Source organism: Rhinoderma darwinii, chromosome 3, assembly GCF_050947455.1.
Source record: "Rhinoderma darwinii isolate aRhiDar2 chromosome 3, aRhiDar2.hap1, whole genome shotgun sequence".
Classification (NCBI taxonomy): domain Eukaryota; kingdom Metazoa; phylum Chordata; class Amphibia; order Anura; family Rhinodermatidae; genus Rhinoderma; species Rhinoderma darwinii.
The window spans coordinates 23,408,656-23,435,440 of NC_134689.1; the positions used below are offsets into that span (position 1 = coordinate 23,408,656).

At 41.6% G+C, this 26,785-nt stretch overlaps 1 long non-coding RNA gene across 1 annotated transcript; it reads right to left on the reverse strand.

Moving 5' to 3' along the window:
• Positions 1-12,531: 12,531 nt before the first annotated feature.
• Positions 12,532-22,671, reverse strand: LOC142750911 (uncharacterized). The gene is made up of 4 exons (XR_012882634.1): positions 22,476-22,671; positions 18,700-18,812; positions 13,324-13,417; positions 12,532-12,690 (listed from the first exon to the last, which is right to left on the reverse strand). It is a non-coding gene; the product is annotated as an uncharacterized LOC142750911 (long non-coding RNA).
• Between the last annotated feature and the right edge of the window lie 4,114 nt (positions 22,672-26,785).

Below are 26,785 nucleotides of genomic sequence, written 5' to 3' on the forward strand. Positions count from 1 at the left end.
CTAAAAATCAAGTTAGAGGTTGCATGGAGGAAAACAGAAGAACACTGTTATTATGTGGGCTAAGAATGGGTGAGTGGGAATGATTTAATGTGTCTGCCGGATTTTTTCTTTAATCTTATGCTCACCTCTCTGCTCCTCCTCTCCTCTCTTCTCTGGGTTCGCTTAGGCTCTCTCTGCATGTTGCGGCTCATACAACGTACTGACGATGGGCTGCTCGGCATCAGGACCTTGTATCAGCTGCTGAAAGCTGAGGGAGTCTCAGGGGACACAGAAGGGAGAAGAGGAGTGGTGAGGTGAGTATACATATTTTTCATTTTATGTCTGGTGGGTTAGGGGCTATGGATGGATGCACGGCTTTGGTTGTGGCGCACGGCGGGAAGATGTGACAGGTTTATTACAAGGCTGCGCCTCTTAATAAATTTGTTGCCTCTTACTCAAGCGGAGCAGAAAGCTAAGACTGGCGTATGAAACACCAATCTCCGTAAATCTGCCCCTATGTTTTTGAGGCAATGTTTCTATAGAGATCATTATTAAGTGCTTTCAACTCAATGACAATTCATCTATTTTTGCATTTGTTGCATTCATATAATGGAAACATTTCTCTCACAATAAAAAGATGAAAATGAAATATTTGAAAAGTGTATATTTATTATCTGCAATTATGAGCACCTGTAAATATTACATAGTGTATGTACCAGAGAGGAAAAACTTCCATTAATACATCGTAAGGCACAAAGTGAAGTTAATTAGACCACAATTAGTCAGGAAATAAAATCGAATTAACAATATTACTTGACATTTTAATACAGATAAACTTTCAAAACCAATGCAACAGATTTCTAAGACTGCGGAAGGTGCTATAAAAATGACCCCACACATATCACTGTTGTATTCCATTTGTATCTGTCTTTCGTCATTATGTGCTGCTCCTTATATGGTTTATTTAAAAAAAAAAATAATAATAATTTTGGGGGCAAGAAAATGTTATCTAACACATTTTCATAATGTTATTGCCATCACAGATAAGTAAAAAAACATCTTATGATCAAGAAATTCCAACAGATCATCAAAGGTCTCTTTCCTGCAGACTGGTGATGGCCACATCTAAATGGGCATTAGTCTATGTAGGATCTGACTGGCCTACCAGAGTATCAGAGGATCCACCGGTGGGATTAGACTCACCCACGGGTCTAGACTCTTCATTGGACCCAGGTTCACCCACAGGTCTAGGTCCAACAGAAGAAAATTACAGTTGAAGCTACTTTGGAGCCAATTCCTCTGTTACAGATTTAGGGCTTGTCCACACGTAACGGAATTGCTGTAGAATTACTGCAGAAAAGGGGGCGGATTTTGCTGCGTTTTTTCAATGTTGGGAGATGGTGACATCTCCTCTGAAAAACGCAGCAATTCAATGCACTTAACGCAGCTCATTGCCAGGAGAAGGATTCTCTCGATGTGGATTGTCCAAATTAAACAAATACTTTTAAAAAATGTCCTAACATGTCCTTTAACTCCTTTTAACTGCAGTCAGTTTTATTTTTTTTCATTTTCATTTTTTCCTCCCTGCATTCCAAGACATAACTTTTTTTTATCAACATAGCTATGTAAGGGCTGTTTTTTTGCAGAACAAGTTGTATTTTTAACGGCACAATTTAATGTATAATATAATGTACGGAGAAGTTTTAAAAGTTATTAAATAATTAAGTGGAATGGAAAACAAAACATCAATTCCTCCATAGTTTTTGGGGCTTTTATTTTATGGCGTTCACTGCGCGGTATGAAATGTCATGTTATCTTTATTCTGTGGGTCAATACAATTATAGCGATACCAAATTTATGTAGTTTATGTTTTACTACTTTTACAAAATATGCATTTTTTTTCATTTCTTTGAAATAAAGGTGTGTTTTGTATCTTACCATGCAGGATAAGTGACATTAAATTGGAATCGTTTGGATCGTTAAATTGGTTTGCCAGTCACTAAAAATTGATGGCCTATCCTCAGGATAGGTCATCAATAGCTGATCAGTCGGGGTCCGACTACTGGGACACCCGCCGATCGGCTGTATTAAAGTGAATGGGGGGGGTGCAGCGTACGAGTGCTGCACCCCCTTCAAAACAGCTGATCGGCGGGGGTCCCGGGAGCCGGACCCCGAGTGATCGTTATTGATAGCCCATCCTCAGGATAGGCCATTAATTTTTAGGGACTGGAAAACCTCTTTGAGGCAATACCAGGGGGCGACATCCATGGTTTCTAAGTGGTTAAACGTCCGATATTGGAGTTTTTTCCGATCCCAGCCATTAGAGCAGGGTGACATCTGTAAATCGACTTTGTGTTAGCTTCTAAGTTCAGTCCATACATACGCCGGTGGCATCCATTTGGCGCCAAGGGGTTAAAAATGGAAATCCCTTTTAATTTTCTATAGTTTATAAGGAAAGCTGCAGAGTATCAATCTTGTAGAACCTTTACAAGGTTTCTAATGCATCCTTCCTAACACAACCCTATTTTTTATAGTGCCATTAATTTAGACAGGGGAAGAAATAGTTAACTTTCTTTTTCTTCCGCATCTCAAAATGAGTCAAAAGAAATTCAAGTTTTCTTCACTGCTGCGTGACACACACAGTACCTGTCGGTTATCCTCTCACGTCTACTAATGAGCTCTAGGCTGCCTTTTATAGCCTCCTAGTTAATAGATCAGCAAAGGACAGCATGCCACAATGAAATAAAAAAAATAATAAAACAGTGCAAACGGTAAAATTCACTTTTCCTTCCAAAATCTCAAAGCGACTGAATTTGATTCCCGGGTCCAGCTGTCACCCACCCACCAATCAGATGTCCCGGATCATAAATGAGAATATTCGCCTTGTTCCTTCTCAATCTGCTGTAGTGTTATCTCCAGAGCTCGTTCTCTCTCTCTCATTCTCTTGCTTGGAACTGGGTAATGAAAGGAGGTTTCAAAATAGCAGGTGGTCTCTCTTTGTATAATGAATTCAACCAAAGACATCATAGTTCCAAATGTGTAGGTGGCGCAGTGGCATTGCCTTATCAAAACCTGACACATGAGGTACCGTAAAGAGAGAGCAGGAGAATCGGATCCATGACAGACGCCTGGTTTCAAATATGTCGAAGGGTTAAAAACTGATCTCAATTATCATTAAGTAAGCAAAGCTCTGCAGGCAATTGTTTATATTTATAAGCTTGTGTTTCTAGTATGTAGACTAGAGATTTTCTGAAGGTGGTATAAAAAAATACAAAAAGTCGAGCCAAGTGCCCTCAATTTACAAAAGTACCCTAACCAACTGGTTCTCACTATGGAGCTGATATATCCAGGGTTTGGCTCCCGGACTCTCTTAGGTAAAGTTTTTATATTTCTATAGTGCTGTCATAATTAAAGGGCTATTCCCAGAATATCACTAGAGATGAGCGAATTAATTCTATGCTTCCGAATATCCCAAAAGTTTTGGATTTAATTAATTCCATACGTTTTTGGGCTTGTGGCGCATAAATCGATTCAAAATTTATCACCTATCCACAGTGAAGATGATAAGTGTCTGATCGCTGGGGCCCCACCGTTGGGACTTCCTGATCACTAGATGGCGGTCCAGAGCCCCTCATTCTTTCACGCTGAAACCCTTGAAATGAAGACAAGCTTGATTGGAGCGGCGGCCGGGCATGCATTGTGTCGCTCAAGTCAATGTCTATGGGATTGACGGAAAAAGCCGGGCGCTTTTCTTGACTGTCTCCATCAGTCCCATAGACTTTGAATGGAGCAACACTGCACATGCTCGTCCGGCACTCCATTCAAAGTTTTCCTCACTACATTTGTGCAGTGAGGAAAACGGGGGGCTCGGGACCCTTGTTCCAGTGATAAGTGGAACCCCAGCAAATTATGACCCATAAAATAATTATTCAGGAGCATTTTTTTTTTATAGAACTCTACATTGTCCAATTTCTCTGTTATTCCTCCTGGCAAAGTATAGACAACCGGGCATTATATTTCGCTTGTCTATGCAGTGTGTCCTTGTCGCAATCTGACACTGCCCAATCAATTCTGTCACTGTTAGGGCATGGCCCCACGTGGCGGTTTTCCTCCGCAGCTGTCCGCATCAATGCCGCACAGAATCTGCGTTGCAGATTCTGCGGCGGATCTGCCCAAAATGTGCAGTAAATTGATGCGGACTAGCTGCTGCGTACTGCGGTAAAAGTGCTTCCCTTCTCTCTATCAGTGCAGGATAGAGAGAAGGGACAGCACTTTCCCTAGTGAAAGTAAAAGAATTTCATACTTACCGGCCGTTGTCTTGGTGACGCGTCCCTCTTTCGGCATCCAGCCCGACCTCCCTGGATGACGCGGCAGTCCATGTGACCGCTGCAGCCTGTGATTGGCTGCAGCCGTCACTTAGACTGAAACGTCATCCTGGGAAGCCGGACTGGAGACAGAAGCAGGGAGTTCTCGGTAAGTATGAACTTCTATTTTTTTGACAGGTTGCTGTATATTGGGATCGGTAGTCACTGTCCAGGGTGCAGAAACAGTTACTGCCGATCGCTTAACTCTTTCAGCACCCTGGACAGTGACTATTTACTGACGTCTCCTAGCAACGCTCCTGTAATTTCCCGGAGCCCCATTGACTTCCTCAGTCTGGCTGTAGACCTAGAAATACATAGGTCCAGCCAGAATGAAGAAATGTTATGTCAAAAAAGCAAGACGCATCCGCAGCACACATAACATGTGCATGACAGCTGCGGACTTCATTGCGGAATTTAGAATCTCCATTGAAGTCAATGGAGAACTTCCGCAATGAGTCCGCAACCAGTCCGCCACAACTCCGCAACATACATTGCATGCTGCGGACACCAAATTCCGCACCGCAGCCTATGCTCCGCAGCGGAATTTTCAGCCACGTCTAAACGAAGCCTACTAAAAAGAAGTGGAAGGCAATGGAGAAACGGCTCCGCTGCGGATTAACGCTGCGGAGTGTCCGCAGCGGAATTCAAGAGAAATTCCGCCACGTGGGGCTTTGCTCTTACACTGTGTAAGGACACACCCTATTGAGAATAGTAATGCCCAGTAGTCAATTTATTCATATATTTCCAGGAGGATTAATAGAGGAACAACACAATAAAGAAGATGCTCCAGAACTGTAAACAGATGTGTCAGGAGAACTGACAAGTCCTTTTTAAGATCAACGTCAATGATACAAACTCCAAAGCCTTTTGTTCTAAATAATTATTCGTCATCACTTCGATCTCCATGATATTTGCGGTAGGACACAGAGTGAATAAATTTAAAAAAAATAGTATTTCAAAAAGGTGGATTTGCTATGAAAACATCATTAGAATATACCAGTGTATCTAGGAAAACACTGACTAGCGCCATGTTGCATTTGAGATAATTATACTTGAGTAATCAACATTCATGAGTCCTGCAATTTACATTCCTTCCTTATCTCTCCATGGAAACCTGCTGATGGGTTATGAGTGATTTTGGCTTTCTCTGTGTGTCATACTGATTCACCTCTTCCTAGCAAAACAGATATGAGACGGTGGGGGGGGGGGCTGAGGAAGAAGACGGCTGATTAGATTGTCTCACACGGTAGCTCTTCCTGCCTTATTTGTATGAAAAATTATAATTCTTAGTGTTTTGTGTTTGTAATATCAAATACGGTGGGGGGGGGGACGGGACGGGGGGACAACTGTCCTTGAAGGGCTCTGTAAATTTCACCAATTAACTAATTTAAGTCTGTTTTACCTTTGATAAATAGATTTCATGTTATATATTATTTTATATACAGCATTGTATTTGTTTACTTGTATATATGTCCCAAAGGTAGTTCCTGATTTTATAGCTTTGTCCTTGAAAATGTAGAAAATTCTCTGTTCTCTTAAAAGAATAGAAAAGGGTTTGCTTTATTTTTTATTTTAATTTTTTTAAACAGCGCCACTCTTTTCCATAGGCTGTATCTGGTATTGCAGCTCAACTCCATTCAAGTAAATGGGTCTGAACTGCAATACCAAATGCAGCCAATGGACAAGTATGGCACTGTTTCTGGTGGAAAAAATATTAGATCCTTTTACTAATTCTGGAGAATCCCTTTGCAATTGACCAAATCTACAACATACTGGGGAGAATTGCACCAAATTTATCAAAATGGTCAATGTAACATTATAAATTTGGCAGAAGTTGCTAGACATGTTAGACCTCACTCACATCTGCGTCAGGGCTCCGTTCATGGGTTCCGTCGGAGCTTTCCATCAGGAGAACCCGTGAACGGAACCGTGACTGAAACAAACGGAAACCATGGGTTTCCATTTGCATCACCATTGATTTCATTGGTGACGGATCTGGTGCAAATGGTTCCTGTTTGTCACCGTTGTTTAAGGGTTCCGTAGTTTTGACGGAATGAATAGCGCAGTCGACAGCGGAAACCATTTGCACCGGATCCATCTCCATTTAAATCAAATGTGATGCAAACGTAAATCTATAGTTTTGTTTGTTTCAGTCAGGGTTCCGTTCATGGGTTCCCCATATTAGGATATTGTTAGTCAATGAGGCACGTGGGTCTCCGGTGGTATCCTTTGCACGACAAAGGATGCTAGAAACCAGGGCAGAAGCCAGGACGCAGATGTGAAGAAAGTCTTACTGATACAGGGGCTAAAAATGATAAAATGTATATTTTGGCCACAATATGTAAGCTGCAATTTTTTTTATTAAACATCGAATAAATTTGGTACACACCAACTCCATTTATTTATTTTTTTCAATTTTACAGCATTCACGCTATTTTCGTTTCTGAAAATAAAGCTTATTAATTTTATTTTTAAAAGTTAATAAAATGTTCTAATATACTTTTTGGTCTCGTCCCCATGCACCAGCATTTCTTGTCCCAGGTTTTTTAGGGGTGTGATGATGTCAGGCAGCCCCTGTAAAGGGCCTATAATTTTTATCTTTTCTATGGGTCCACTATGTGTTCTATATGGACACCATTCTTATTGGACACGTGACCTATTGACAAAACGAATGCAAAGACATATGTGAATTCAATGCAAATACATCACATTAATATGCACCTGCCAAAATCATTAATTTAGGTATAGGACATACAGCACTGCTGTAAAGTGTGGTAGTAACAGCATTACAACTTTGAAATCAATGCTCCAGCAAGTATAACAGGAATATTTGAACATTTTGCACAATCATACCTATCAGAGTGGCATACTCCTTAAAAAAACACTTTCTTGATGTACAATATATGAAATGTTGAAAAAAGTCTGACAGGAGTCCGGCAACGCCTGGACGAAGGGAAGCATGACAGGGGTTGAGGGAAATATAGGCAGTAAGGCGTTAAATGATGCTGTGTGTGGTACTTACAGGCCCTGATAGATGGGATAGAAACCAGTGGTAAAGCAGGAAATCACAGGCAGCGGTGATCTCTTCATCTGGAGCATTGTGCAGAAGCAGCTCCCTCCTCTCCTCTCCCTATCATTATCTTTAATGGTTGCTCGGTTTTGTTTTTCGCAGCAGACATGGCATGAGAGAGTTGGGTCATATGAAGGTAGGTGTAATGGACACAAGGTGGGAGCCTGTGGAGGTGTGGGCAAAATATTGGTGGCCAGGAAAAATTTGGATTACTGCGAATTGGTGCATTCAGATGACCTCCCGCTCTCTTTCTTTAGTCAGTTAAGAGTTGGTAGCAACTCTATAAGGAAAATCAACAATTGTATATTTCGTATACTTGGTTCAAGAATTTTATTAAATGTAATTTATTAGCATTGTTTAATAAAGCGGCTGCTGTGGCTATTCAATCAAAATCGCGCAGTGTGGTCTCTTATTGGATATGTAGAATGTTTCCGTATTTATCAACAAACCCACAGTCACGTTGCAAAATAACATTCAATTTTTAGAAAAAAAAAAAACTCCCCCTGCACTGTATGTCAGGTCTAGGCAGATGGTAGCCATACAAGTGGAGCACACATGCAAAAATTCAAACCACTCCACCAAATAGTGCCCCCTGATAAAGCAAGAATAATAAAATGCATAGGGCAATGCTGATTGGACAAGTCGGGTTACGTGATGTTTTTATTTTATGCCACTCTTGTAAGTGTATTGTAAAAATGGGTTTTATGCAATAAAAATAGGATATAATACTAAGGAGGGCGCTTATATCCCTACTGATGATATAACATACCTGAGCAATGAAGAAGCAATGGCGGTGTGTTGTGTGACATGCGGCTTTTGCTGTCGCTCTCATGGAGTGGGACACAGATATCCCCATAGAAGATGCAATGGACAGTGTTGGTGAGATTTGACCATACTAATATGAGGCAGTGATCCACCAATGTGGTAATAGGATCTTCTCTACTGTGATCTACTGAATATATTTGTCTGGACATCTAAAGTGATCATTGACTATATCAAAATCTGAAACCTGACCACCATCAAATTATATTTGGACTTTTGAGAGTGGACATTTTACAATATTAATTTTAACATATTAGAATGGTTAGATTGACCGACAATAGCACCTGAGTATCTTCTGGTGGACCCAGGCTGTCACGAACTATTGCCAGATGTATAGTATTCCTTTTCAACAATTTAGGGTTACTGCTGGTGCAGAGTCTAACAGGCCCCTAGGTTTTCACCAGAGACGACAACAAATGGTGTTATGGACTTAGCTGCCAGGGACTTGCAGGTCATGGCCATCTAACTGCCCATTTAACGTGACTAGTTGGAGATAGACAGATGATGGTAAGAAGAAGCTGTGCCAAATTGAGATCCAGGAGAATAGTCAAATAAAGCCAAGGTCAGGGTCACAGGCAATGGTTCAGAAACTGAGTCACAAGTCAAGGTCATATACACAAATGGACAGTCTCATATACAATGGCTTAGAGGACTGGAGTCAGGATGGGACCTAATACTCTGGCACCTGAAGGTGCTTAGAAAGTGGTTTATAAAGGCAGTTCAATTGAATTGTGAAAAACAGAGGACGGTCTTATTTGACGGTAGTCCCTCACGCTGACCACGAGAGGGATTTTTGACATGTAGCACAACGCATTGACCACTAGAGGGAGCGTTGGCATGTAGTAATGCATTTTGACCACTAGAAGGAGCTCTGATGTGTACTTACGCACGTCAACCACTGGATGGAGCTCCGGTGCTGGAAATGGGTGAAAAACGGAGTAGGGCAGAGAATAATATTAGAGAAAGAAGAATTGGATAGGCGCAACCGTCAGGAGATCAAGCCAGAACTGGAGTCCACAGTAGTCAATATAAGCTTTCCTTATTAAAATCTCATAAGTTACGCATTTTGAGACAGTATCGCCTGTTCTTTAGATAATAGAGACAACCTCAGTTCTATTTTCAACTTCTAAAGGTTGCGCCTATCCAGGTCTTTTTTCCAATTTTCTTCCATTTTGTTACATAGACTCTGATGCAATATTAGGCCCCAAAGATCCAGCCAAAAACAACCCTCTTTGGAACTGACTTTGGAACCACTAGCCACTAAGGTTTATTTCTTATGTGTTGATGCAACCTTATTGATGATATGTCCTGCATGTGCAATGCTAACAATAAAATTTACAATGAAGTAAAAAGTGCATTGTCATGTCCATGGCCGCGGGCCGTCAGGTTCACTCACCTCCTGATGGGCGCAGCCATGGGTCTGCGAGCCCTGGCCCCAGTCTGCTCCTCAGGAGATGCCAGCGCTCACTTCCGCTTACCTTGGCCGGGTCTTGTAGTGTGCGTGCGCACGCTCGTGCCCGCTCTTAAAGAGTTTAATGTCTAAATTAGCCCATGAGTACCCTGGACTATAAGAAGGGCCCAGCGCCTTCCTCCCATGCCTGAGCATTGTTGTCGACTCTAAGTTTGTCTAGCAAATGGTCTCCTAGTGTTTCCCAGTTCCCAGTGTTCCCCGTTCCTGTACCTGTATCCTGTATCCCGTGCTACCTGGTCAAGTGCCATGCTGAGCTGTAGTCATGTTGTGCTGTACTCCATGCCTGTCCTGCTACACCACGCCTGACGTCTGCCTGCTGCCTAAGTCCCAGCCGAGCCGGTCATTGCTACTGTCCGAGATGCCACAGGTACACTATACGAACTATAGACTGTGACCTTCGTCCTGTTGGCCAGCTGCCATACCGTCAAGGCGGTACGGCCCAGTGGGTCCAAGCACCTAACGTGACATGCATGAGGCTTGGGCCTACAAAATCATTTCCTCTGGTGGGATCAAGTAGGAGAACCTTCAACCCTGGCTACATAATTGCACTCCTCAACATTAAAATTGCAACACCAAGAAGGAAAAATTTTGGAATTGTGGAAATCACAGAATCGGTAGACATGTTAATGATATACAAATGATAGAAAAATAAAAAAAATTGCAAACATTTGATTTATTCATTATGGAGTATGAGCGCCACGTGCAAAAATACACATACTTACATGCCTTGGCAGGCTATCAATGAGGTTATTAATGGTTGTCTGAGGAATGGTATGCCACGCTGAATGCACTTGAGCACGCAAATCATCAAGATTTGCTGCTGGCAGCTCCCTTTGCAATTGCCGACAAATGACCTCCCAGATATTGCTCAGTCAAAGACAAGTCCAGAAACCCTGCAGGCTATGATAGCACTTTTAGGCCATGCAGGATGTTCACTGTACCACGAGCAACATGCGGCCTGGCGTTGTCCTGTTGAAAAATAGCGTTCTTGGACACTTTGGAGAAATCGCCGTATCACTGGTACCCCAACCAAATCAATGTAATGCTGAGCTGTTAGTGTACCTGAAATGAAAACTAGAGTATACGGCTGCCGTACACCATGCCACCCCACACTGTACTCCCGGGAGTAGGACTGGTGTGACTTTCCCTTGTGAAGGCCTCTTCATGGCGTTGCCCACGTGGTCTCCAGACCAATCTCCGGCTATCATTGCATCCAAAACAAAAGCGTGACTCATAGCTGCAGAGGATAGACCTCCATTCCAGCCTCTATTGCCATCTTGCTGTGCCCCATGATAGTCTTTGAGAGCGGTGGCGTTTAATGGAACACACCTAGCTAGACGTTTGGCTGGTAGCCCACTGTCGTGCAAATGCTTTCTGATGGTTTGTGTCGAAACTGGTTGCCGCCCTAGGCTTGGGATATGACGTCCAATTTTACTTGCAGTACAGAATGGATCACTGCGTGCCATTCTTCCAATCAGACGATCCGTGCACCTCTTGCTGTCATTCCTGTTTGTTGTTGTTCTCCTAACCTCCGGGAGACGCAATGTTGAAAAGTGCTGACATCTCGGCCTATGCATGTAGCGATCTACTGGAGTAATAAACCAAGGTCTCTCAATTCAAGGATTCTTTCCCTCTCAGTTTGCGCCAAATTACGATAACTTGCACGTTGACGAACAGGAGGTATCGCACAATCATCCCACACCACTTGATCCGATTTTTGAGGTTTCATGTGGCTAAAAAACTTTACTTTTAATCTGGCGTTTATGCCCCCTACACATGCCACAGATTGGGGCTAGGTGCTTGAAAATTTGATCATTTGCAGATCTTAGCGACGCCTGCTACTTCCTCGATTTTCATAATCTTACGACTTGCCCTTCTTGGTGTTGCAATTTCAATGTCGAGGAGCGTATATAGACAATGTATTAACACTACCACTATACATTTTTTTGTCTTATCTCTAGAGAATAGGCTGCTGAAATTTGAGGCAACCACATTTTTCGGTGGCTCAGAACCATTTCAATTTCAGTATGAGCACCATACGTGAGTTGGTTTTGGCCGAAATATATGGGGATATATTCAGCAAAATCAACTCTTCCTAATAGTGTTCCCAAAAGTGACGAGTGAGTTAAAGCACAAAAAGTAAAAACTGAGCAAAATGTAAGCTAATGTTTTATATACGGAAACTTCCAAGTTGGTTAAAAATAAAGATAAATACATTGGCCAAATCTTTTTATATTCTTTATCTTTTGGAAACTGCACAGATGCTTGAAGTACTTAAATCTTAAGTAACAAAATTCAAAAACAAAATTATCTGTCTGTTTGTGGAGATTTACATTACAAACAAATGACTTCTAACATGAATTATCAGGAAAGATAAAAGCTTTTTGCAAGATAAAAGATTGAAAAAAATGACAAAAACAATTCAGAACTGCGGCGAGAACAGAAAATTATAGGGGCATTTAATACAAACAGACATATTACAAGTGTAAGTAAATAGAGACAGATAGTGTTGAAGAGATAAGGGGCATTTTTTTTTTAAATAATATTTTGTTCTACTAGTGCAACCTTATCCCCCCTTTAAAGTGACACTGTCACATTCTATTAGCCGCATCCCCAGCCAAAATAGAGGTCCAGCATCAGACTGGGCCATGCAGTTGCTGGGACAACTAGACGATGTCGGATGACTAGGACAGGACGAGTAGTAGCTGGGACTGCATGTACTAATGTTATCCCCATATTAAGTGTCGCTGATGCATCATTACCCAATTTAATAAACAAATAAAGCAACGAAACCTGTTTCTTGGAGAATGTGGGAATGGCCACAGCTTTATTTAACACAACCAAACATTTTTGTATCACATGGCCCTGAAGTAACCACTTAATTTATTCACATCTCCTGTGATGCCGCCCACTGTGAAGCGGCGCGCATGTAGGTTCTTCTCCGGATTTTACTCTTCAGAGCCTATCTCCGCCTGCTGTGACATCTGAAAAAACAAAGAAAAAATACAGAAACACGCCTACGCAAAGAAAAAAGGCAAGAAGCTGACGAGCCATAAGAGACATGGCAAAGAAAAGCAAAGAAATTAAAAGACAGAGAAACACCATAACTACACACCCAAATTTTACCTAAAGAGGGAGGGCGGGAGGGACGTTTGCAGCTCCAGCAGGTAAGATGGTGAATTGCCCTTGACCTCAACTATTTATCTGCTCCTAATCCCTCCTCTATCCCCTTGTCCCACCAATCCCTGCTCCTGATTTTTCCCGCACTTTTCCCACCCTTCTTTCCCCCTATCACATACAGTCCCAGGCACTTTCTCTATTTGATTTAGTGCCTCAAAGAATGTGACTGCCTAGGGCACCATTTAAGGGGAGCGTAATTTTTGTATTTGAAAAAAAATTTCTGTATTAGAACCTTTTTTATATAGCTAATCTGATCAGACGCTGTGTTTAAGTGGCTGGCAATTCAGTAGGTGTGAGGGTCCTATGTGCTGTATGAAGTCGGGAGAGAGATAAAACATAACATACATGCTCGGTAGAGTCAATCATTCAAGTTGTTTGTGAAATCATGCTAAACTTCAAGGACCGAGGTTGAGGGGGAAATTCATAAAAACACCTGCCTTGGGCACCAAGAGAACTTCTTCCGTCCCAGCTGAAGACACTACGGCAGTGCAATAATGCATAGAAAGTCCATACGAAATGTCCCCGATTGAGCTGTCAATGTTATGATTCCATACGTTAATATCATAGTAAGCATGAAAAAAAAAAGCTTTTAAGTCTAAATATCTTAGACTGTCTTGTTTTAGAAAGAGAAGGTCATCTACAAAATTAGGAGTTACCTCAGCTGATCTGCTTCGCTCTGATCTCAGTAGGTAAGTAGGCCATATTTTATCCATCCCAGAAGTCTCCTTCACTTTTAGTGTCTTAGGGAATATAGCCAGTTACAGATGGTAATTTAATGGCGCATTAAGAACATCTCTTAAGTACATAATATTGCAAAATCAATTCTTCCCAGTATATCTTCCAGAGAGCTGATAGACAGAGCATTTAATGGATACTGAATTAGACACCTAAACTCTATCACCTTGTCATTGATGAAGCAGTTAGGCACTACCTTTAATATACGACTACTGAGATAGTGTAGCATCTTTCTATCATCTAAGGGCTTGTTCACACGTAACAGAATTGCTGCAGAAATTTTATGCAGCAATTCCACTGCGTAAAAATGACCCCATTTCCTGCATTTTTTGCAGAAAATGCTGCGGATTTTGCTGCATTTTTCTCAATGCTGGGAGATGGTGATCTCTCCTCTGAAAAACGCAGCAATTCATTCCACTTTCCGCAGCAGGAATTGACCTGCTGCAGTACGAAAAATACGCACCGCAGGTCGATTTCTGCAAGAAAATTTTACGCAGCGTGTGGATGAGATATGTTATATCCCACCAACTTTGCTGCTACTGTATTGAGATAGTATAAGGCCCTGTTCACACAGAGTTGTTTTTTGCCGTATTTTTCTCTGCAGAAACCCAATTGGAAACTCGATTTCAATGGGAGGCTGAGGCGGTTTTTTCCCACGATTTGAAATAAACGCTCGCGGGAAAAAGAAGCGACATGCCCTTTCTTCAGGCGTTTCTATCTCTGACCTCCCATTGACATCAATAAGAGGCAGAGAAGGCTTTTTTCGCAGCGTTTTTTGCCCGTGGTGCTCAATGGCCACGGGCAAAATCACAAACGTGGCAAACGGCGTGCAGGCAGGTCAAAATCTGCCTCAAAATTCCGGACGGAATTTGGAGGCCGATTTTTCTGCCTGCAAAAAACTCTGTGTGAACAGGGGCAGGGCCTAAGAGGTCTCCAGAAAGCTCTGTCATAGGAAAAGTCATTCTGAGGCTGAATTCACACGAGCATTTTCGGTCCGTAAAATACCACAGCATTAATAAATCTGTCCCAATATGTCTACTTTTTAAAGTGCTAAATGCACAGTTGGAATACATTAGTGCCAGGAAAAAACTACCACTGGCCATGACTTTAAATCATCCCAGAGTACGGGATATTGACTAAAGATCCTAGGGTCCCACAACCCCAGTTGTTGGTATGTGTCAGTGGCTTGCAGTAGTTGTATAGGTGTGGAAGGCCCATTGGTGTAACTTAAAGGGGTTGTCCAGCCATAAGAAATTGATGGCCTATCCTCAGGATAGGCCATCAATATCTGATCAGTAGAGGTCCGACTCTCAGCGCCCCCACCGATAAGCTGTTTTGAAGGGGCTCCAGTGCTCGTATCTCGTATCTGCTCGTACTGTGAATCGCCGACACATCTATAGCAGTGGTTCACAGTTATATAGCCTTCTCCCATTTAAGACTGCAATACCGTGAACAGTTGGTACAAGTGTGTCAGCGATTCACAGTGCAAGCAGTGACAGTACTAAAGGGGAAGCAGCTCTTCTACAAGCGCCGTAGGCCAGCTGATTGGCGGGGGTGCTGGGAGTCGGACCCCCACTGATCAGATATTGATGGCCTATACTGAGGATAGGCCATCAATTTCTTATGACTGGATAACCCTTGTAAAGATCCTGGCCACAATGCAGAATTGGAAACAGGGTCCCCCACCAACCAAGGCCCAGGAGCGACTGCTACCTCGGCACCCACTATAGCAACGCCCCTCGCTAGGACTATGTAAAGTATGGCATAAATATCTAAAATGGGTAATTTTAGATCGTTATGTTTGTTACGCAAATATTATGGGCTTTGGGGTCATGAATCTTTCCTTGCTTGCTTAAGATACATTTCAAGTAAGTAGAACTTAGACAATATTTTTTTATTGGATTCTTGTATTTTTCTGGCAGAGGGCCCATGTGAAAGGAATATTGAGCTTTCCTGCTGTTCAAGTCTCTCTGCAATTCTGGTAAGACAAAGAATTTGATAAATATTCAGCCGACATTGGCAAGATGTTTAGTCCACTGTGAACTTTGCAATCCTTATTCAGAACAAGCATATCTAGTAGTCCAAATATTGAGAGACGGCTGATTAGAAAGCGTTAGGGGATCATGAACGTAGGCTAGGATTTACATATGGTTAAAATATCCTGTAGTAGAACATAGCTGCATACATAGATACATAGTAAGGTTGAAAAATGTCACACGTTAATCTAGTTCAACCTATTGTTATGCAGTTCTAAACCAAAGGAAGGCAAAAACGAGCAACTATAACCACGGTCTCCAGCCTGTGGCTCACCAGCAGTTGCAAAACTTCCAGCATGCTAGGAGTTGTAGTTTTGCAACGGCTGGAGAGCCACAGGTTGGAGATCACTGCCTTATGACATAGTTGCCCATTATCTTCAAGTTTGGGAGATTACCTCAAATGCTGCAGTCAATCGCGACCGCAGCATCTGAGGCGTTGAAAAGAGGGGGTGAATGCCGTAAAAAATAAAATTTGTAAACCGCCAAAATCGCAGTTTTTTGGTCAATTTAGTTCCCCCAAAAAATTATCAGAAAGTCATATGTAACCAACAAATGGTGCCAATAAAAACTACAGTTCGTCACGCAAAAAATAAGCCCTCACACCTCTCAATGCACGGAAAAATAAGAAAAGTTATGGCTCTCACAATGTGGTGAAACAAAACTATTTTTTTTTTAACAAAAAGTTTTTTGTTTTTTTAAAGTAGTAAAATATAAACTAGGCCATCATTAAAGTGAATGGGAGAAAAGGCTGCAATACCTGTGAATCGCCGCTAAATGTGTGTTGACGACTCACAGTGAGCAAGAAGAAAAGAAGGGAAAGCAGCGCTCGTACGGTTTCTTCAAAACAGCTGATCGGCGGGATCTGAAAGTCAGACCCCAACCTAATCAGCTATTGATGGCCTATCCTGAGAATAGGCCATCAATTTTTAGTGGCTGGAAAACCCCGTTAATAATGTGATTTATAACCAGTTCACCTTCAATGGACCTTATTTAATGTGGTTTTTAATATGTTAAGACAGTGCTGCTGGGATATGTGGCATAGCTTAATGTCTGGCTGAAAACTGCAAGGGCACAAGGCAAGTTAATAAGCTTGTCACAGTAATGACCAAAAATCCCACTGAACTTATTTGACTGGGCATAGAAAGGTCTTACGCTACGTGTAGTATTAATTTTTTGTTAAATAAATCTTATTGTGCCAGAGGGCATGAATAATTTATCTCTACACCATTGGCCCGAGGCTTTGTGGATGGCGAGCTCTAAGGGCCGATAGTCTGGAAGAGTTTACAGTAGATGCATGCAGATTGTTCCTGCGGGCTAACAGAATTGTTTTTGTGAAACGTAATTTTTGGACGCTTCGAGGACACAAAAAAAATAGACAATAACTCTATGAACTTTATTAACTATAGATAAGTGTAATATAGCATTGATTTATCGGTCCCTGTTCAAGAAATAATGATATTTTGATGGAATAATAATGATGTTGTTTGCTTCATTAGGCATTTTATTTATTTCTACATTTTTATTCAATTATTTTACACAGCTTTGTGCTTCCCGTCTTAAATTATTAAGGGTTGCTTAATGGGCATGAATGCTCATGGTTAGGTCTAAAGTGTATTTCCAGTTATTGGTTCAGAAATCCTTGGAGTGAAAGCACTATAAGGAATTTAGTGTCTTACAAGATATTTTTGCCTTGGTTGTGCCCTTTATTGAAATTAATGGAAATTGCAAAACAATGAGTTTGCTTTGCCACCTTACAGGGTGCATATGGGCTGTCAGGTGGTCGTTTTTTTTACCTCAATGTAGGGATGTCTTGCTTTTGTGAATAATCCAAGTTGACCCAAAAGGCACAAGGCTGTGATTATGTGGTTTTACAGACACAAAGTTGACAAAGAAAATGGGGAAGGTGGGGTAAGAGATCAAGGAGAGAAATTGTGCATATTTGTATATCATTTGGGTGACCGGTTGACCAAAACTTATAACCATAGCATATAAAATGGTGGACTATAATTGCAACGTCTTATTTAATGGTACAGTTAGAAGAACATCTCTTAGTCACAAAAAGCTATGAGAAATTAAAGGGTCCACCGTTGAACATTTTATATATGCTCCAGAGCTGCATTCATAATTCTGCCAGTTGTTATTGGGAACCGTCACTAAGCTTATCATCAGACAAAAAATATTTTAGCTGAGCGATGATGGATTTACAATTACATTATAATCTATGTACAGTGGCCTTTTCAAAAAGACTACCTCTCATTCTGACCGGTGACCGCCCTTTTTGAACAGGTTTTTTGCTGGAACCCCCTTTGTAAAGACCACATGCCTCTCTTATTTGACTCTTCTCCCCTCTGCTACCCCTCTGCCACCCTAGCAGAGAACAGGAGGGAGCCAGAAGGGAAAAGGAGCTGTCATTGACGACACAATTTTAGGGTGTTTTATCATTTTGTGTGCTTATTTGTGTATGTGTAAAAAAAAAGGTTGGAGACATGACCCATCATCAATCTCAGGTCACTTCCTTGCAGATAGCAATCCGAGCTAGTTTTACAGATTATATAGCTGTTTTGCCCTTTTATAAAATATCAAACTGATGGAGCCAGCTGTGTGTGCTTGTCACCTCCCGAGCTTACCTACGCATCAGTTTACAATCTGAAAGGTCTATTCTCAGTAGAGATGGAAGGACATTGCTACTTCCATGCTTCAAAGAATCCTTGACTGCTACAACAGTCCCAAATCAGACAATATTTGCACATATCACGCAGTTCCGCTCACCTGCCAGGCCCCGTTTGGCTGACTCTCAAAATAGTTGCTTAGCAACAAGATGAAGCATCCACCCCCATGCACTAAAGCTTTCTTAGCACATGATTTGGTCTGACAGCTGCAGCATTAACCCTCTAATTCCCACAAAACAATTTGATCACTTTATATTTGCATCTGCAGATCAATTACATTTACACATTTCTGGCACTCGAAAAGTAACAGCAATCACAAATTACTGCGCCCAATAACATGAAGGAGCATTTCTCCATAAAATTAAATACTTACTAGTTTATACAATTCTTGAGCTGTCCTCTTTTATAAAAACAACCTCATTTACAAGTGAAGACAACCCGGCGATCGGCTGATTGATGTGGATCAGGGGGAAGCTCCAGCGGCCACTACAGGGGAAATATAGTATTATATGCCAGTCATTCAAATTCATGACCAACCATGTAAAACATTGATGGACTGTGCAGGTCCTGAGCAAGAGACCCCACTCTAAGATATCCATTGTTAGCGACTCTCTAGTTAAGTTCACTATGCAGGTCCCGAGCAAAAGAAACCCCCTCTTTGATAGCCATTGTTATCACCTCTCTAAGGAGGCTCACTATGGAGGTACCAAGCAAGAGACCCCCCTCTATGATGTCCTTTGCCCTAATTGGGCCTAAAACTATTAGTCATACAAACTTTTTTAACCCCTTAATTCCGAAGGTATTTCAAACCTTAATGACTAAGCAATTTTTTCATTTTTCCATTCAAAGAGCTATAACTTTTTTTTTTCTGTTGACATAGCTGTATAAGGACTTTTTTTTTTGCGGGGCAAGATGTATTTTTTAATAGCACCATTTTGGGGTACATATAAATTATTGATTAACTTTTTATTGACTTTTATGGTGGGGTACTTTAAAAAAAAACAAACAGAAATTTCATAATTCTTTTTTGTGTTTTAAATTTACGCCATTTACCGTGTGGTATAAATAACATAATACGTTTATTCAGCAGTTCGTTACGATTGCGGCGATATCAAATTTATATATGTTTTTTATGTTTTACTACTTTTACACAGTAAAAACACTTTTTTTTCCCAAAATTATTTGTTTTTGTGTCGCCAAATTTTAGGAGTCATAACTTTTTTACTTTTCCGCCAATGCAGCTGTATGAGGGTTTTTTAATTTTTTTGCGGGACGACTTGTAGTTTTTATTGGTACCATTTTGGAGTACATGCGACTTTTTGATCACTTTTTATCAAATTTTTTTGAGGGCAAGATGAACAGAAAATAGCAATCCTGACATTAATTTTTTTTTTTATTTTTTACGGCATTCACCGTGCGTGTTAAATAATGTAATTGTTTTATAATTGGGTTAGTTACGGATGCAGCGATACCAAATATGTGTAACTTTTTTTCATAATATAGTATTTTGTAAGGGGAAAAAGTGGGTTCCTAATTTTTTTGGGGGGACTCTTATTTATTTATTTCAAACTTTTTTAACTTTTTTTTTTAGTCCCACTAGGAAACTTTACTGTGTGATATTTTGATCTCTTTTAGAATACACTGCAATATTTGTATTATTGCCTGTCAGTGTGAAACTGACAGGTATCTGTTAGGCCATCACTACAGGCAGACCTGGGGGCCTTTGTTAGGACCCTGGCTGCCATAGAAACCATTGACACCCCGCGAATGCATTGCGCAGTGCCAGTGGGGTGAGAGAGGGAGCTATTGAGCGCCGCATCTGAGGGGTTAAATATGATCGGAGACCACTGCTAGTGGTCTCCGATCATTAAATGGTTACATAGTTAGTACGGTTGAAAAAAGACACATGTCCATCAAGTTCAACCAAGGGATGGGAAAGGGAAAGGGAAACATTTCTACACATAGGAGCTAATATTTTTTTTTGTTCTAGGAAATTACCTAACCCTTTTTTAAAGCCATCTACTGTCCCTGCTGTGATCAGGTCCTGCGGTGACTATTCCATAGATTCTCAGTTCTCACAGTAAAGAAGGCTTGTCGCCTCTACAGATTTAACCTTTTTTTCTCCAGTCGGAGGGAGTGCCCCCTTATTTTTTGACGGGGTTTTACATGGAACAGGATTTCACCATATTAGTTGCCCTGAAGCCCGAGGCTGTTTGCAACAGCCCTGGTTTGAGGAGCACCCTGCCCGATGCGGGAAAAGTTCTTCTGAAGTGCCACCGTGAAAAGGCGGCGCTTCAGAAGAGCTACCCCGAACGGCCGCCGTAAAAAGGCTATACTGTGGTCATTAAGGGGTTAATAGAGATAAAATGGTAAATATAAACAGAAAATAAACGTTCCCGCGTTATTTGTCAGTCTGTAGTAATTTCCGCATTTTCCTGACACAAACAGTCTTGTAGAAATCCTGCAGAGAACACAGGGGTTAATTGGAATCTAATTCCTTCCATTTTCTGCTGACGAATGCCTGTGGGGGTGGGGCTTAGTCAGTGGGTGGGGATTGACAATCCTTTTGTCTTGGGGAGGGCTCCTTCTACAGCCAGTTGTCTTACAGCTGGTCACAGAATTGCGTAGACGCGTAGGAGGCGGAAATTAGAGATCTCCTGGGACACATAAAACATGAAAGAAGAGGGTAACAAAGACTTATATTTACTGCTGACTATTCTATTTTATGAAGCAATGCAAAAACTCAGCCAAGACTGTAGTTATGTTTTAATGCCGCCCTGGTCACTCTGAAATTCATGTACTCCACGGTTTATACTCTACATCTTATTTATATACATTTTTATGTCTTTTTTTTTGTTGTTTTTTTAAAGTAAATTAACATTATTAAATCTCATATAATTCAGCACATTTACAGTGTTGTAATAAAGTATTTGTCTCCTTCCAGTTGTCTACTTCCCCCATGTGAAAATTCTTAGTAACTGGTTACATCACTTTTAGCTGCAGTAATGGCAGGCAGAAGCTTCTTATACAATTATAGGATTTTATATTCTTTCCAGCAAACATATAGGTAGGTTTTCATGCATGAACTGTTCTTATTTTTATGTCAAATTTTGTCACTGACCCTTTGAGTAAAGGGCCGTGGGCCGTGTAAACGAGCACCGATCAACGAGTTAGCTCATTGATCGACGCTCGTTTGCTCCTTTCACAAGGAGCTTGTATGGGGAAGAGCGCTCGTTCATCGGCTGATTGCATCGTTTTAAATGCATAAACTTTTATCGTTGTTGGCAGCGCGTCTCCCTGTTTACTTTTCCCTTGAAAACGAATCCAAAAAAATTCTGGTTCGTTATTATGGGCAACAAGGCTTTTTATTGAGACAACTGTCCTTAAAGGGGTTTTCCCACAAAGGACATTATTCACCTATCCACAGTATAAATGATAAATGTATTATCATTGGGTCCGATTTTCACAGTGGCCGCTAAGCACTAACAAAAGGCTAACACTTCCTTTTCTTATAGAGATAATTTTTCAGTTTGTGCTGTGTACAATGGGGGCAGGATCAGTAGTCATCTCATCATTATCATCATCATCAGAGGGCAGGATTACAATGAAAGGTTACATATCTATCATAAAGCTGGAGGCAGATTACACAGGATCACACAATGGGTGATGACGACAGCTCTTCCCTCCTCCCTCTCCCTCACGAGATCACTTCCCATGATGCAGAGCATGCTCACTACACTTTCCCATATAAGTCAATGAGTACTTTTCTGTCTTTCTCTTAAAATTAAAAAAAAAGTATTTTCAGCATATATTTTTAGCGGAAAAAAATAAGATAATCAACTTACTTTAAGCAGGTCAGATACCACTGCCCTTAGATTGGAGTAATAATTTTGCCCGTTTACCCACCACCATGATACTTGGTAAGATCGGTAATTTACAACGAGCTTCTGTCTTCTGGTCTATTTAATAACGATCATTCTAAGTAGTCACAATTATTAAATTAAAATTAAATATCTGGTATGTGCACAATGTTTCAGCCATCAGAGGATAAAATCTTGGGTAAACCTTCCTTTTCCCTTGAGGAAATTTTATATATTTGTCTGTGTGCATAGGCGGAAATGTGAAATGAACGTGTGATTTTAGGCTTACCAGCTCTTCATATGGCGGCATCTGCATCGCTTGGAATCCAATAGATCATTAATTAAAAATTTAGTAAAAGGCTGATAAAATGGGGAACCTTAACAATTCATTTTGTTACCAGTTGACACCTCGGGGGCTCCAGCTCACCAAAGGTCGACCTTAAACCGCATGCTTGAGGCTTCCTGTGCTTTGAGCCAATGCTCAGACAGGGCAAGCTCAGCCAAGTGTGAAAAGCGCAGTGATTCAACATGAAGTCAATTAGACCTCGGACAATAATGGTTTGTGTGAGAGCGCTGCCGGTAGCTGACTTGAATACTAAGAAGCAGCCCCTGGAAGGCTGTGGGAAAAACTGAAAAAAGCTGCGAACCTGTGGGAAAAGACTTAAAATGTTCCTGATTTTATATGTGCGCAGTTCATAGGCCTCTAGTGGATAGGTGTGATCCGAAGCACATAAGCCATAGGTGCAGAGTAAGACGTACAGGTGGAGCAGGGACACAAGCGCTGAAAACGATAACATCTAGTAGATAATGCGGCAATTGCTGTTTTAATGACATAAAATTCATTAGTATATCACCAGAGTAGTGCGATATGCAAGTCATATTTCCTTATGTAAATAGCGTTCCCAATTCACAGGCTTGATTTAAATGCTTCAGTGAAACGGAGAATATATACTTCATGAAGAAACTATTAACATTATAGGATATTTGCAGTTTATCGAGATTCTGCAACAGTATTTTCTGAAGAGTCTATGGTCCTGAGGCAAATGCAAGGCCTGGACCTTCTCCCTATTTGTGCATCCTATCCAGTAACTCTTCTATTGAGGGCTAAAACCAGAGCTGTGTGTCTACGACAGGTGCCACTGCTATGAAACTCAGTAGGAAGGGGTGAACATCCTCCCAGCTCACATTTGAGACTCTAAATGTAGTCCTTGCTTGCCCCTTTCTGCTTATTTAAAGGGTTTTCCCAGAATCATAAATTCTTACCTATCCACAGGATAGGTGATCATTTTTGATCGCTGGGGGCCCCACTGCTGGGACCCCCATCGATCGTGAGAACAGGGTCCCGAATCTCCAGATCCTCCTCACTGTACCACCTGTAGCGCGGAGAAGCTTAAATGGAGCGGTAATCGAGCATGCGCCCGTCACTTCATTCAATGTCTATGGGAATGATGGAAACAACTGATCGCTGTACTCGACTGTTTCCCTCATTCCCATAGACTTTGAATAAAGCGGCAAGGTGTATGCTTGACCGCCGCTCCAGTCAATATCCTCACCACTGCGGTCGAGCTCAGGGACTCCCATTCTCACGATCGGTGGGGTTTCAGCAGTGGGGCCCCCAGTGATCAGAAAATGGTCACCTATTCTGGGAAAGCCCCTTTAAGATTTGCGCTGTTGATTTATGTGCATGGGGCAGATTTTCCAGGACAGGGCGTGCTAAAATTTACTAGATCTGCTCAAGGAGGAAAGGCAGAGCCACCGTCAGAGTGCTGCAAGTTGTCAGGTGAGTCTCAAGTGAGTCTATAAAAGTGTCCCTCACTCTTCTGTCAAGTGTCGCCCCTTAGTCACAGTATATTACAAGACTGGGCCCTATTTAAAGAGTTCCATTAAACATATTTCATGAGGCTGAAATGGAATCTAAATATTCGATTACCTCCTGTCCTTCGCGTTAAAGGGGTCCAAATATTCCAAAAATCCTTTTCTCTACTACTGGGGCCCACCAAACATACACATTGGGGTACGAGAGAGAGGATGGGACACATATTAGAGTACTTAGTGGCCTTGCCCTTTTGACTGTATGAGGCCCAGATATATTTCTAAACTACTGCCCTGAGCGGGGGGAGGGGGGTGTCTCATTTTTATTTTATTGAGGTGCCCTTGCTTTACAATTCCCTTTACCTGGATGGTTGAAGACAGGGGACATAAAATTATTTATTATAAAATGCATAGCTTTCTAATAGACTTTGCCTCAATTTGTCACCATTTACAACATAGCTGCTTGCTGTAGGGAATGGACATTCTTGATTACTTTCAGGGACTAAAAATTGTCGCCATTCTAGACTGGATACAATTTGAGACAAATATATCTCTCCTATCTTGATAGTTTGCTACAATGTATCAGTGCAGGTAAAATGTGTCAGTCTGAAGGGCAGGCTGTTTAGGTCATAGAGGCCGAATACAATGAATAAAATATAAATTGTGAGCCTCTTTTCTTAGAACTCTACAGATGTAGCCATCTTTATCTTGAGTTTTAACGCATTAAATACACCGTATCAAGAAACTTTAACTTGACTTTTTCAATGGCTTTGGTTGTGTGATATTACGCTGCAGCAAGTTATCAACATAAACTATGCTACATCCGTACCTTCTGCTGTTCCTCTGTTATTCCTCCTACAAAATTATGAATAAATTGACAACTGGGTGTTACCAGTTTGGGGGGTGTCCCTACACAGACTGACAATGTCCAATCAGTGCTGACAGAGTGAGACTGACAAGGAGAATGGTAGCACCCAGTTATCAATTTATTCATAAATTTCTACGAAGAATAAGAGAGGAATTGCAAAACACATAGTTCTAAAAAAAAATGTGTTCCAGAATTTTAGGTAGAATACAAGTATTTACTAAAATATTTACTACAATAGACATATCAGGAGACATGTCCTCTTTAAAGAGGCTCTGTCACCACATTATAAGTGGCCTATCTCCTACATAATGTGATCGGCGCTGTAATGTAGATTACAGCAGTGGTTTTTATTTAGAAAAACGACCATTTTTGACGGAGTTATGACCTATATTAGCTTTATGCTAATGAGTTTCTCAATGGACAACTGGGCGTGTTTTACTTTTTGACCAAGTGGGCGTTGTACAGAGGAGTGTATGACGCTGACCAATCAGTGACCAATCAGTGACCAATCAGCGTCATACGCTTCTCTCCATTCATTTACACTGCACATAGCGATATAGCTATATTGCTATGTGCAGCCACATACACAAACACTAACATTACTGCAGTATCCTGACAGTGAATATACATTACCTCCAGCCAGGACGTGATGTGTATTCACAATCCTGACCACTTCTGTAGCGTCTCTGTGAGACTACGGCACAGCACAGCGAGATCTCGCTGTAAATGACAGTTTACAATGTAATCTCGCGAGACTACGCCTGCTATGCTGTAACTCACAGAGACCTTGCAGAGACGTGGTCAGGATTCTGAATACACATCACGTCCTGGCTGGAGGTAATGTATATTCATTGTCAGGACACTGCAGTAATGTTAGTGTTTGTGTATGTGGCTGCACCTGGAGATATAGCTATATCGCTATCTGCAGTGTAAATGAATGGAGAGAAGTGCATGACGCTTATTGGTCACTGATTGGTCAGCGTCATACACTTGTCTCCACAATGCCCACTTGGTCAAAAAGTAAAACACGCCCAGTTGTCCATTGAGAAACTCATTAGCATAAAGCTAAAATAGGTCATAACTCCGTAAAAAATGATCGTTTTTCTAAATAAAAAATACTGCTGTAATCTACATTACAGCGCCGATCACATCATGTACAAGATAGGGATAATCTGGTGACAGAGCCTCTTTAAGGCCTCATGCACACGCTAGCGAGCTTGGCCGGCCGCCGCGGCCACGAGTCCCATTTTCGAGCCGTGCTCCAATAAAAAGTATGGGTGTGTAATGACAGGGATAGGGAAACAGACAAGTGAGCCCTAATCTACCCGCCACTCAGTCCCTACCTACTTGCAACGACCCGCCCTAGGCGACGGGGTACAACTGGGCGACGGTCCCTACACTTAGTAAGTGTATGACAGACAACCAGACAAGGAAACACAGAACAAAGGGAAGCGGGGCAGTTGCCCACGGCAACACCGTGAGCAACAAGAGTAGTAAACGAGCCAAGTCAAACCAGGAGAGTACGAGGTGCCAAACGCAGAGCAGGAGAGTAGTGAACAAGCCGAGTCAAACCAGGAGTGTACGAGGTACCAAACGCAGAGCAGAAGAGTAGTCAGTATGCCAGGGTCAATACGAAGCAGGGACAAGTAGTTCAAGAAGCTGCAGCAGGGCCAGGAAACCAACAGAGAAGAATCACAAGCAAGGAGGAAGAGGAAAGGCAGGTATAAATAGACAGAGGGCGGGAGCTAGCTCCGTCTGGCCAGGCTGTGATAGGCTCTCCCACTCCTAAGCCTGCCATCCTGAGTGGTGGAAGATGGAGTCAGTCTCACAGACATAGAAGCAGGTGCAGACTGATTACCTATGGGCGTGGATACAGAAGCTGTGCCTGGCAGATCCTTAACAGGGTGCATGGCCCTTAA